The 14,235-nt window shown below is 46.9% G+C and overlaps 1 long non-coding RNA gene and 1 pseudogene across 1 annotated transcript in view; one reads left to right on the forward strand and one right to left on the reverse strand.

Annotated features, from left to right (window-relative positions):
- Positions 1 to 14,235, reverse strand: part of LOC117502648 — an 81,684-nt gene that overhangs the window by 61,691 nt on the left and 5,758 nt on the right. The window contains exon 2 of the long non-coding RNA XR_004558371.1: positions 846 to 851. This is a non-coding gene — a long non-coding RNA (uncharacterized LOC117502648). The remainder of the gene's footprint in view (positions 1 to 845; positions 852 to 14,235) is intronic.
- LOC117502622 overlaps positions 1 to 14,235 on the forward strand; it is a 55,954-nt pseudogene that overhangs the window by 35,171 nt on the left and 6,548 nt on the right.

Raw genomic sequence — 14,235 nt, forward strand, 5'->3', positions numbered from 1 at the left:
ATCTAACTCACCACCAGGTGGTGATCGGTCGACAGCTCTGCCCCTCTCTTCACTCGAGTGTCCGAGACACGTGGCCGAAGGTCAGATGATACAACTACAAAGTCGATCATCGACCTCCGGCTCAGGGTGTCCTGGTGCCACGTGCACTTATGGACACCCTTGTGCTCGAACATGGTGTTCATGATGGACAAACTGTGACTAGCACAGAAGTCCAACAACTGAACACCACTTGAGTTCAGATCGGGGAGGCCGTGCTTCCCGATCACCCCCCTCCAGGTCTCACTGTCGCCGCCCACGTGGGCGCTGAAATCCCCAGGAAAACAATGGAGTCCCCAGTCGGAGCGCTATCTAGTACCCCTCCCAGGGACTCCAGGAAGGTCGGGTACTCTGCACTGCTGCTCGGCCCGTAGGCTGAGACAACGGTGAGAGACCTGTCCCCGACCCGAAGGCGTAGGGACGCGACCCTCTCGTTCACCGGAGTGAACTCCAACACATGGCGACTGAGCTGGGGAGCAATAAGCAATGCGACCTCAGCTCTCCGCCTCTCCCCGTGGGCAATGCCAGAAAAATGAAGCGTCCAGCCCCTCTCCAGGAGTTGGGTACCAGAGCCCAAGTTGTGCGTGGAGGTGAGCCCGACTATCTCTAGTCGGTATCTCTCAACCTCCCACACAAGCTCAGGCTCCTTCCCCCCTAGCGAGGTGACATTCCACGTCCCAACAGTCAGGGGCCGTGAGCATGGACCGGGCCGGCCAGGCCACCCGCCCTCGACCGCCACCCAATCCTCTCTGCACCCGACCCCCATGGCCACCTCTGCAGTTGGTGAACCCACAGGAGGGCAGGCCCACGTCGCTCTTTCGGACTGAGACCGGCCGGGCCCCGTGGGCTAAGGCCCGACCACCAGGCGCTCGCGCGCGAGCCCCAACCCCAGGCCTGGCTCCAGGGTGGGGCCCCGGCTCCGCTATACCGGGCGACGTCTCGGTCTTTGATTTTTTACTGGTCATGGAGGTTCTGAATTTAATTCAGTCAGCCTCATGAAATCACCTGATAATTCATGACGTCTTCTTTTTTTTATCATTTGCCATGATGACAGCTGATCTATAATCTGAATGCAGTTTGAACAGATGATGTAACGGCAGCAGCAGCAGGATTATGTCCGATTCATCACTGAAGCTTTAGATTTCAATAACTGCGACATCATCATCAGAGTCTGAAGCCACCTGCTTTATAATTCACTCTTTATTTCCCATCGATTCCCACGACACAATCACATCTCAGAGGACGTTTGAGTCACATTTAATCTCTTTCTTATGTTAAATGTCAGTGACTTTTAATGTGAATATTTCCATTTTCACCTTTGTCTGGTCCTGAAACAGATTCTTGTCATTTAAAGTAGCTGCAAGATGGAGCCAGAACATTTTAAATATTTTTCACTCAGAAATTATGTTAAAAAAAAACTGATAAAAATGTTGGGTCTGGTTGGGACTATGTGCCATTTGATTTTGAGGCAGACTCAATAATGAACCAGTTTTTACAAAACAGAGAGCAAAAACCATTAAATGTTGGGTTTTTCTTTAATTATTAAAAATTGAGGGGCAACTGAGTCAGTAAAAGAAAAAGCAGATTATTTCACCGGCTTTCATTGTGAATCGTTTGTCCTTTTTTAATTATTATTTAATGGGCTGATGACTTTGTAACAGCTCGTCTATAATTCTTCCACCAGTTCATGAATTTCTACTCCAAACCTTCTGATGGCACTGCAGGATAAATGTGTTCTGAAACTCACTCAGAAACACAAGAAGAGCCTCTGCAGCCGTCAACTCGTCCTGTCCCTGGTCCACACACTGTTGTCCTCGTGCTGCACGTCCACATCTGCACAAATGAAAAACACGTCAAAACTTTTGGTCTGATGTCAAAGCATCATGGAAGCTTGTGACCACACCCATCTCTGGATCTCCAGCCCCACCCTGTATGTTTCCTAACTCTCTTTATGCTGCCTGATGCTAATTAGCTCAGATGTGCTCAGCCAATCAACATCTGGGAAACACCAGAGCAAATCAATCACATGTGAGAACAACAGCATTTCTACCTGGATGTTCTACAGGAGTCTCACATGTTCCCACGAGAACATTTTTTAAGCTGCACCACCAGTATTGGATCAGCATGTCCAGCTGTGCCACTGAAACCAGATTTTCACCATGGAAGTTTGATTAAATTATTACCTATGTTGTATGGCTGGGGTGCCTGGCTGCCTTTTGTTTCTGTCTTCTGTTTTCTGTCTTTTGTTTTTCCTTCCAGGTGGCATGCATTCAGGACTGAGTGGCTGTGTAGCTGAGTTATTAGGACCTCACCCTGATCACCTGAGGCTGGTCATGTGCAGCTCGTCAGGACTCACAGCTGTGGTGCATCTTTATGGATTGGGGCATGGTTGCATTTAAGTCTGGAGTACACAGTGTGCATTTGCCAGAGACTCGACCTTGTGACCAGACGGGTGAGATCGTCGTCTAGAGAGCCATCTCATCATCATGGATGCAGAGACCGTACCAGGTTTGATGCCATGGTCTGTGAAAGAGGAGGGGGTGAGGTCTCACGCTCGTCAGCACACTTCCTGAGGTACTTTAGGTTTTGTGACTAACATGAGTACAGTCAGTAAATGTGGTGTCCCTCACACCTTATTATATTGAGCTGTTATGTTAGTCGTTTAATCAGCTTCCACTGCAGTGGAGAATTGAACAGGGTGTTCCATGCCTGCAGGGTGGGAAGCTGATTGGTGATTAAGCCAGGAAGTGTTTGCTGTTTATGTACACCTTTGAGTGGTCTCTCTGTGTGTGGAGTGGTGGACTCACATGATGGTTTCTTCTTTCACAGACTCGGTTGGTCGCGGCCACCTGGGGGGTGTCGGCGGGGTCCTTGGGTCCGAACTGTTCTGGCTCCGGACCGTTTGTGCTGCTGGGAGCGCACCGTTATTCCACCTTGCAGACCGTGCACTCATTCATTGTTATTCTGCACATCACTGTTATGTTTATTAAATTCTGTTATCCTTTGTACCGTGCTCTGCTTATTTTATGCTTGGTCCTTTCAAACGCTGGTCGGTTCTCCGCCTGCGTCCGACACGTAACAGTAGTCTCTGGCCAATACATCACGGACCCAGCGGTAGCAGAGGCGGTACTGTGCCGGGAAGGCAGCAGCAGACATCAGAAGTTATCCGGATCAGTTGCGGGTGCTCTCTGCCCGGATGGTGCGTGTCGGAGAACCCATTATTGAATAGTGATTTGAGCTCTCTTGCAGCCGTGTTCCTGTGTTGTGCCTTATCCGTGGGTTGTTGTGGAGTGTGAATAGCGATGGTTTCGCGTCACACTTCAACCGGATAAGAGGTAAAACGGGAGCTGCATGAGTGTGTCTGTAATGGGTGAACGTGCACGGCGGAGTTCTGTGGCATGGGTCGCTGGGCTTCCTGTTGTTACAGTTGTAGCCCCGTCTCCCCGGGTGAAGATAGCTACTGCGTCTGTTGTGTCAGCTCCGGCGTAATTTAGTTGAAGCACATTTTGGTTGTGTGTTACACGTAGCTGCGCACAGGGAAAGCAGCCTGAGTTGTTTTCTCGGTTACCAAAGGGGTTTTTTATTTTTAGCACTTTGGCTCCCCCTGTTGGCGACTGAGTCACATTACCGTCATAGCTGTTAAGGTGGAACAGGTGTGTTCCATTTGTTTGAGCTTGACGGTATAAATCACTTATTAGTTTTGTGTTGGTTCATTTTTTGTCGGTGTTTTTTGAGTTGGTTTTTGTGTGGGATGTTCTGCACTGTTAGTGTTCTGGGGTCGTGACCATGCAGGCTGTCTGGAGCATAGATAGGACCCAGTTAACTTTGTTAGTCTGTTAGTCTTTCTTTTTATTTCTTTTGGTTTCACCTCCCAGGGTTTGATGGGACGGTCCTCTGGGGGGTGATGGGGGGGGGGGGGGGGGGTAATTGGGTTGTTTTTCTTTTTTCTTTTTTTTTGTTGTGCCCTCTCTTCTCCTCTGGCTCCAGCCGTGTGAGCTGTAGGTTGTCGGCGTTGCTGGAGTGGTGCAGTTTGGTTATGCTGGGCGTTTCCCAGGTAACCTCTGCACCCGGGAGGGGGGGGGGGTTCGGGGTGTTGTTTTTTTTTGTTGATTCCCTGTTCCACCTCCGGCTTCAGCGCGCCTTTGAGCCGTATGCCATCGGCGTAGCTGAGGTTTGGTGCAGTGGAATATACCCGCAGCTGGTGGCTGGTTTGGAAGTCGGAGGGGTGGCGCCGTTTTGTGCCGTCTGCCATTACTGCTGTTCTACTCCTCCCGGTTGACTTCTGGGGTATAGTCGTGGTTGGTGACACTGGACGTACTTCCAGTTTCCACTGCGCCGAGGGGGTGGAGTTGGGGTTGTTTTGTTTGTATGTTTTTTTTTTCTTTTGTTTTTCCCCCCAGTTTCCGCCCTCAGGGTGTGACTGTGGTGTCCTCTGGGGGGGAAAGGGCTGTGGGTCCATCTAGCCATAGACGGCCGGGGCTGGGTCCGTTAGTCATGAGGGGGGGCGTCTCCTGGTGTTTGATGGAACGGTCCTCTGGGAGGCGCTGGGAGTCCCCGTGGGTGACTTTGGATCCCAGAGGGACCTCGGCTGTGGTTAGTACTCCTGGAGCTGGCGGGATGTCCTCTGGGGGGTGTTGGTCCCTGCATGTCGTCTGGGGGGGGGGGGGGGGGGGGTGTTAGCGTTTTTCTTTTGTTTGCAAGCTTAAGTTTGGGTTGTGTTTTTCTTTTCTCCTCTTCCCGGGGTTTGATGGGGCGGTCCTCTGGGGAGGGGGGGGGGGTGGTTTGGTTGTTTGTGTTTGTCTTTTTTGTTTTATGACTAATCAGACTTTAAACATGGTTGGACAAAGGCTGACCGCACAGGTTTAAGAACTCCTGGCCACACCTGTGCAAATTGATTGACAGAAACAAAGGCAAAGATGCAGTCAGAGGTGAAGACGTCAACAGTTCTGTTAAATGAAGATTCAGTTGGAAGATGAATGCAGATACTGTTTCCAGCCATGGTCCCTGGAGGGGGGTGTTTTTCCTGGGCCAGGTTTGTGTGGTCGCCGGGAGGCTTCCCGTGAGGGTGGGGTGCTGTTGTATGGCTGGGGTGCCTGGCTGCCTTTTGTTTCTGTCTTCTGTTTTCTGTCTTTTGTTTTTCCTTCCAGGTGGCATGCGTTCAGGACTGAGTGGCTGTGTAGCTGAGTTACTAGGACCTCACCCTGATCACCTGAGGCTGGTCATGTGCAGCTCGTCAGGACTCACAGCTATGGTGCATCTTTATGGATTGGGGCATGGTTGCATTTAAATCTGGAGTACACAGTGTGTATTTGCCAGAGACTCGACCTTGTGACCAGACGGGTGAGATCGTCGTCTAGAGAGCCATCTCATCATCATGGATGCAGAGACCGTACCAGGTTTGATGCCATGGTCTGTGAAAGAGGAGGGGGTGAGGTCTCACGCTCGTCAGCACACTTCCTGAGGTACTTTAGGTTTTGTGACTAACATGAGTACAGTCAGTACTGGTGGTGTCCCTCACACCTTATTATATTGAGCTGTTATGTTAGTCGTTTAATCAGCTTCCACTGCAGTGGAGAATTGAACTGGGTGTTCCATGCCTGCAGGGTGGAAAGCTGATTGGTGATTAAGCCAGGAAGTGTTTGCTGTTTATGTACACCTTTGAGTGGTCTCTCTGTGTGTGGAGTGGTGGACTCGCATGATGGTTTCTTCTTTCACAGACTCGGTTGGTCGCGGCCACCTGGGGGGTGTCGGCGGGGTCCTTGGGTCCGAACTGTTCTGGCTCCGGACCGTTTGTGCTGCTGGGAGCGCACCGTTATTCCACCTCGCAGACCGCGCACTCATTCGTTGTTATTCTGCACATCACTGTTATGTTTATTAAATTCTGTTATCCTTTGTACCGTGCTCTGCTTATTTTATGCTTGGTCCTTTCAAACGCTGGTCGGTTCTCCGCCTGCGTCCGACACATAACAACCTACTACTTTTTACGCTTTACTTTACTTTCTTTTATCTGTTTTATTGCCTGTTGTAATTTGATTGTTATTTTTACTTCATTTATTTACGATTGGGTGTAACTTGGTGCCCATTTTTTAATTATGTACAGCACTTTGGTCGACTGCTGTCATTTTAAACGTGCTTTAGAAATATAGTTTGAGTTGAGTTGAAGTCTTTGTAACCAGCCGGGTCAGCGTCAGTGGTCTCACCGAAATCAACAGGAGCTCGATCCCTCAACACCACCCTCAAGAGTCAAAGAAGAAGAAAGGTCTTTCTTGTTACTGTACAATCAAGGATCCATATAACAAAATGTGTCCTCTGCATTTAACTGTCCTAATTACAGTTAGACACAATCCAACCACTAGGGGCAGTGTGCAGCCACAGTCTGTTGAGGGACCAACTCCAGATGTAGAGATGCTGCAGACCCTAATGTGCATTTGTTTATTTATTTATCTATTTATTTATTTGTTATTTATGTGGGTGGAAACCCAGATCAAGCCCACACAGACACAGTGATAACAGACCTTCTTGCTGTGAGGCAGCAGTGCTAACCACTGATCCACCATGCTCTTAGAACAGCCACGATTTCTGCAGAGAAGCTGTACTTTAATTAATCGGGCTTCATTGGCTGTGTGCACATAATCCAAACCATCGTATTTTGTATTTGCCAGCTCAGTGCACAATAAATCATTAAAAACAGCAGAAAGCAAACTGCGCGGCCATGTCACTTAGGATTACCGTGCTCCCTGCAGCGAGCCCGTGCCTGTTTGAAGAATTCTGCTTTTATGGGGTTTTGGATGGAGAAGCAGCAGAAGTCATTGTTTGAAGCTGTTTGGCATAAAAAGTAATGGTGACCTCCAGATACCGACGGTTGTGCTGCTGCTGTTTTGCATGCTCAGCGGGACGTCTCCTCTGAAGCAGACCACTTGTGGCGTCTCTTTGACTGTGTGTTTTTGCAGGACCTGCAGTCCCAGTGGGAGTCGACGTTCAGGTCGAAAGTTTGGATGCCATCTCAGAGGTGGATATGGTGAGACTGTTTTCCTCCTAATAAGATTTTCATGTCTTTATAATTTTTTCCAGCAAACTGTTGTAATTTGTTAACCTGCACCCTGGTGAGGCGGTGAAGCAGGGATCTGTAATTGGTCTTCTCTGTGTGTCTCTGACCAAGATAACTTGAAAAGACATGGATGGATTTTGACCAAAATTGATGAGATTACTTGGACAGATATTTTGACATGATTAACTTTTGGAGTGTGTTGGACAAAGGTTATGGTCAAGAAAAAGATACTTTCTGCTCTATCTCTGCATCCAATAGGGCTAGAGAGATGATCTGAAGTTTACATTGATCATTAAAATATTTGTGATTCATCAGTAACATGAAGTGTCAGACTTGGATATTTTCCAGTGTGCAGAGTGCACAGGGTTTCATCAGCCCTCTGATGTCCTGCATTTTTGTATCCATATATGAAATTTTCTGCTGTCTGTAAATTGTGCACCTGCTTTTAAAACCAGCCTTTTTAGATCCTGCTGTTGTAGAAATGGTTTCCTCTGTGCACGTGTTCATGGGTTCAGTGTGCAGCGACCTGGACCTGTTGCGTCTGAGACAGTGGTCCTTCAGGACCTGTCCCTCTGCTCCACAGCACCAGTTCACTGGACGAGAGGCTCATATGTAGAGTATCAGAACCACTCGTGTGTCCATATTTAGATTTCAGGGACAACTCAGTGGATTTTAGGCGATATCATTACATGTTAATTACATGCAGCGCCCCCTGCAGGTCGTATGCATGTAATAAAGCATTTAGTTGCCCTTCTTGGTACTTTGAGATGCTCAGGAGGTGATACAACTCTCATGTGTTTCAGCTCCTCTCTCTTCATGAAAACGTGAGTGTGGCTCCTTCAGTTATATAACCCCCCCCCCAATCAGTAGTCTGGGGGGGGGGGTTTCAGATGTCAGCTGACACAATCATTGTTCTGATGGTCTAAGTGGCAGCTGTGGCTGCAGTAATGGGGATGATGGGAGTGCAGATGGAGCCACGTAATCCTTCACAAATGAAAACGAGGAGCTGTCCAGTTCTGAACTGCTGTGCTTCTCAACACATTCTGTTTGCCAAGTCAACGCAGCAATTCAGTGTTAATACAACATACAACAACAACAACATGCAAGGACACCATTAAAGGAGTCTCATTGTCCACCTTTTCAGGAAGCTCATATATATCAATAGGTGTCTTAAAAACACATATCTCAGCCACGTGGGAAGCACAGGTCAATGCATTGAATGCCAGTCTCAATTCACTTCAGTTTATTTATACAGCACCATTTCACAACATAAGTTGCCCAAAGGCACTTCATAAGGGTAAGATCTAACCTCACCAACCCCCCTTGAGCAAGCAAATGGCACATAACTGTGGCAAGGAAAAAAACTCAAGCTGGGTAAATGAGGAGGGTTCTGTCAGAAAGGGCATCTGGTGTAAATTTTGCCAAAGCATCCACATCACAAATTGAATTTTCATACCAGATCAGTCGATGCCCAGGTTAACCACATCCACGACCAGTACTGTTGTCCAGCAGGGTGCCGGTAGTAATTGTGCTACAGTTGGGAGAAGAAGAGCGGGAGAGAATTGTGGTGGTGAGACTCAGATCTTTGAATGTTGACAGTAGGACTGGTAAAGGAAGGGAAAGGAAGTAAGACCAGGAGCATCAGAGGTTGGTTCAAATTGTTCTACCATGGTAACTGTGTAGAAAAATGATGTACAAGAAATCCTGAAGGAAGAGTATATTAAGAGTGTGTTGGAGGTGGAAGTGAGTGTCTGAAAGGGTGACGAGTGTGTCGCTGGAAATTGAAGGTGGTATGATGAATGTCATCAGTACATATGCCCATCAGTGGTTCGTGAGATGAAGGAAAAGGGTCATGGATGGAGGTGAACAGATGTCAGATGACTGGAAAACTACTGCAGATATGGTGAGGGAGACAGCTTGAAAAGTACTGGCTGTGATATCGAGACAGAGGAAGGAAGACAAGGACACTTGATGGAGGAATGCAGAAGTACAGGAAAAGTATCGAGAGAAAGCAGTTGGTGGAAAAAGTATTGTGCTAGTTAGAGAAATGAAGAAAAAAGACAGACAGGAGTATAAGGGATTGTGGCGTAAAGTGAAGCAAGAGGAAGAAAAAGTGAAGGAAATTGCGTATAGCAAACTGTACATGAAATTGAAAGATAAGGAAGGATACAGGGATTTATACTGACTGGCTTAATGGAGGGAATGAGCTGGAAAGAATGTGCAGCTGGAGGTGGGGTTACACCAAAGATGAGCTCAGACAGGAGTCTCCATGATGTTTGCAAATGACATTGTGATCTGTAGTGGAGGTAGAGAGCAGGCTGAGGTGAGAGAGGTGGAGATATGCTCTGGCGAGAAGGGGAATGAAAGTCAGTAGGAGCAAAATGAAGTACATATATGTGGAATAGTGCGGATGCATGGAGTAGAGGGGGTGAAGGTACACAAGCTTAAATACGTATGATTCTGGGCAGGATTAGGAATGATGAGGATGGACAGGGTTAGAAATGAACATATCAAAGGGACAACACAGTTAGGACGATTTGGAGATAAAGTCAGAGAGGTGAGATTGAGATGGTTTGGACATGTGCAGAGGAGGGACCCAGGGTATGTAGGGAGAAGGATGCTGAGGATGGAGCCACCAGGCAGAAAGAGGGAGAACAAAGAGGTGCTGAGGATGCAAGTGGTTGGTGAGACAGAGGAAGATGTGGAGGACAGGGTGAGACAGCTGATCTGCCCTAAAGGGTAGCTGAAAGAATAAATGCCTTAAAAAGGTTTTGCTTGTTGAAGAAATTATATTTTTCTGTTGCTTTAAATAGAATGGAGGTATTGCAAGCCACACCCCCTTCTAAAAGGAGGGACAGCAGGACCAATGCAGCTGTTGAACAGTTCATGTGGGTGTTTCTCCAAAAGTAATGAGGAGTTAAGATTTAAATACTTGGAGCACATGTCACAGCAGTGTGAAGACAACTGCTTCAAGTATTCTCTGGACAAAGCAGATACAAATATGAGGCCTGTTAAATGTATCAGCTGGTCCAGTCATGAGGTGCATCGTCCACAACGTGATGCACTGGACGAGGCCAAGGAGAGAAGACTCTGATGCCATTATTTTCTTTTACAGGTACATGTGATGGCTTCTAATCGCAAAAAGTGGTTGATGGGTCACCCAGAGGAGAACGTTACTGGAATGACTGGATTAATACATTGTGTGTTTGGGGAAAATTGCTGCTTTGTGGGGGACCCCTAAACAATGTCCCATGGCACAGATCTTTTATTTTATTAGTGGAACAAGAACAACATGTGGCCCAACAGATTTTGTAACATTTGACATTTTGAACAGGTCTAATAAATAGTAATTTTAAGTGTCAAATATTTTACTGTACTGTAACTTTTTGTTCTTCAGGACTTTACCATGACCTTATATCTGAGGCACTACTGGAAAGATGAACGTCTGTCCTTCCGGAGCAACACCAACCAGAGCATGACCTTTGACAGTCGTCTGGTGAAGAAGATCTGGGTGCCCGACATGTTTTTCGTCCACTCTAAGAAGTCCTTCACCCACGACACCACCACGGACAACGTGATGCTACGAGTCTATCCCGACGGCAAAGTGCTCTACAGCCTGAGGTGATTGGCTCGGAGCGCGGCGCACCGACCGTCCTTAAATGGGTCCTTAAAGCTGTAGTTAATGTCCTTATTCTCTGTGAAGCCCGTAAAATTTTCACTGAAAGCCAGATAAATTTTTCGAATGGTTTCCAGGTGCCAGTCTCTAACAGCTTCTGAAAAAATTCTGATGGGAAAAAAGTCCTTTTCATTCCGCCATTTCCAGAGAATGAAAATCCGACGAGGGGGCGGGACCACTCCTTCCCAAGGCGTGCTCACAGGCGAATGACATCACTGACAGGCGTGGAAAAACCCACGCATGCGCACGAGGGTTCAAGCATGTCTGACGTAAAAACATATGAATGAAATCCATATAGTTTTTGAAAAAAATAAAAAGGTACGATACTTTATGGACAGACCTCGTACTACAGAAGCACATTGCATTCACTGGATAAAACAAAAATTAGACTTCCTTATCTCATAATTCTGAGAAAAAAATCTTGTGCTTACGGGATAAGGTGTTTGGACATGGACTTCCTTGGAATGTTTGATGGACTTGTTTGGAGATGGACTTTGTCAGTGTTTGTGGACTTGTTTGGACATGGGCTTCCTCTGAGCATTTGCTGGATTTGTTTGGACATGGACTTCCTCACAGTGTTTGATGGACTTGTTTGGGCATGGGCTTCCTCTGAGCGTTTGGTGGACTTGTTTGGACATGGGCTTCCTCACAGTGTTTGATGGACTTGTTTGGACATGGGCTTCCTCTGAGCATTTGCTGGATTTGTTTGGACATGGGCTTCCTCTGAGCATTTGCTGGATTTGTTTGGACATGGGCTTCCTCTGAGCATTTGCTGGATTTGTTTGGACATGGATTTCCTCACAGTGTTTGATGGACTTGTTTGTACATGGACTTCCTCTGAGCATTTGGTGGGCTTCCTCACAGTGTTTGATGGACTTGTTTGGACATGGGCTTCCTCACAGTGTTTGATGGACTTGTTTGGACATGGGCTTCCTCACAGTGTTTGATGGACTTGTTTGGGCATGGGCTTCCTCTGAGCATTTGGTGGACTTGTTTGGACATGGGCTTCCTCTGAGCATTTGCTGGATTTGTTTGGACATGGATTTCCTCACAGTGTTTGATGGACTTGTTTGGACATGGACTTCCTCTGAGCATTTGGTGGGCTTCCTCACAGTGTTTGATGGACTTTTTTGGACATGGGCTTCCTCTGAGCATTTGGCGGACGTGTTTGGACATGGGCTTCCTCTGAGCGTTTGGCGGACTTGTTTGGACATGGGCTTCCTCACAGTGGTTGATGGACTCGTTTGGACATGGGCTTCCTCACAGTGTTTGATGGACTCGTTTGGACATGGACTTCCTTACAGTGTTTGACGGACTTGTTTGGACATGGGCTTGCTCACAGTGTTTGATGGACTCGTTTGGACATGGGCTTCTTCAGATTCTTCGACGTACTCCCTTGGACTTGGACATCCTCCATGTTTGATGGATTCATTTGGACCTGGACTATGTTCGTTGGCGTTCACAGATCAATCAATCAATCAATTTTTTTATATAGCGCCAAATCACAACAAACAGTTGCCCCAAGGCGCTTTATATTGTAAGGCAAAGCCATACAATAATTACGTAAAAACCCCAACGGTCAAAACGACCCCCTGTGAGCAAGCACTTGGCAACAGTGGGAAGGAAAAACTCCCTTTTAACAGGAAGAAACCTCCAGCAGAACCAGGCTCAGGGAGGGGCAGTCTTCTGCTGGGACTGGTTGGGGCTGAGGGAGAGAACCAGGAAAAAGACATGCTGTGGAGGGGAGCAGAGATCAATCACTAATGATTAAATGCAGAGTGGTGCATACAGAGCAAAAAGAGAAAGAAACAGTGCATCATGGGAACCCCCCAGCAGTCTACGTCTATAGCAGCATAACTAAGGGATGGTTCAGGGTCACCTGATCCAGCCCTAACTATAAGCTTTAGCAAAAAGGAAAGTTTTAAGGCTAATCTTAAAAGTAGAGAGGGTGTCTGTCTCCCTGATCTGAATTGGGAGCTGGTTCCACAGGAGAGGAGCCTGAAAGCTGAAGGCTCTGCCTCCCATTCTACTCTTACAAACCCTAGGAACTACAAGTAAGCCTGCAGTCTGAGAGCGAAGCGCTCTATTGGGGTGATATGGTACTATGAGGTCCCTAAGATAAGATGGGACCTGATTATTCAAAACCTTATAAGTAAGAAGAAGAATTTTAAATTCTATTCTAGAATTAACAGGAAGCCAATGAAGAGAGGCCAATATGGGTGAGATATGCTCTCTCCTTCTAGTCCCCGTCAGTACTCTAGCTGCAGCATTTTGAATTAACTGAAGGCTTTTTAGGGAACTTTTAGGACAACCTGATAATAATGAATTACAATAGTCCAGCCTAGAGGAAATAAATGCATGAATTAGTTTTTCAGCATCACTCTGAGACAAGACCTTTCTGATTTTAGAGATATTGCGTAAATGCAAAAAAGCAGTCCTACATATTTGTTTAATATGCGCTTTGAATGACATATCCTGATCAAAAATGACTCCAAGATTTCTCACAGTATTACTAGAGGTCAGGGTAATGCCATCCAGAGTAAGGATCTGGTTAGACACCATGTTTCTAAGATTTGTGGGGCCAAGTACAATAACTTCAGTTTTATCTGAGTTTAAAAGCAGGAAATTAGAGGTCATCCATGTCTTTATGTCTGTAAAGACATAAAGACATGGATGAGTGTCTGTAACACTCCGAAACGGAGTGTTAGAGGACAAGCGAGGAGTGTTTTTCATTTTTAAATGTCACACCCCTGTTCCACAGGGAACTGATCTATACGATCTTCCACAATCCAGGAAACGGCTGAAACAGCTTACTCCAGCATCTTCCAATCAGGCTGACTTTAGATCTGTTCAAAGTGGCTCCAGATGGGTCCATGTAATCTGTGTGTTCCAGAGGGTTGTGCTTTGCCCAATAAGACTAACACAGCTGAACATGACCTTGTGGTTTTGGCGAGCTACCAGAATCGTGCTGCCAAGTTCCTGGTTTTTGTAATCAGCAGAGTTCCAGCTGATATCTGCTTCCTGTTGTGACCACCAGAGCTTCCTGTGTCCACACAGCAAAAAGTGGACACCTGCTGTCCTGAGGAACCAGCAGGGTGTGATGTGGGCAGTGGGTGGACGTGGACTCGTCACATGGTTGTAAAGCAGATTGGTGAGTGATGATGTCATTCGTCTAGGCAGATGGATTATGTCTTTCATTTATCATCTCTGTGCTGGGAAACAAATCTCTGCTGAATCCACAGTGTGACGGCGCCGTGCTTGTCACAAATCATGACCTCAACGTCCACACGTCAGTGTGTCCGCGGGCGAGTTAGGAAGAACGTTTCCCCGACGAGGAGCAGACGGAGAAATAAAAACCAGCATCGCTGATACAACAACACAAAGCACAACTCACAACGTCTGACAAAGTGCAGATTCTGAGACGCTCCATCAAACGTGCACACGTACAATTTACAACAAAGAACAGAACGTTCAA

This window comes from Thalassophryne amazonica, chromosome 21 (genome assembly GCF_902500255.1).
Source record: "Thalassophryne amazonica chromosome 21, fThaAma1.1, whole genome shotgun sequence".
NCBI classification, from domain to species: domain Eukaryota; kingdom Metazoa; phylum Chordata; class Actinopteri; order Batrachoidiformes; family Batrachoididae; genus Thalassophryne; species Thalassophryne amazonica.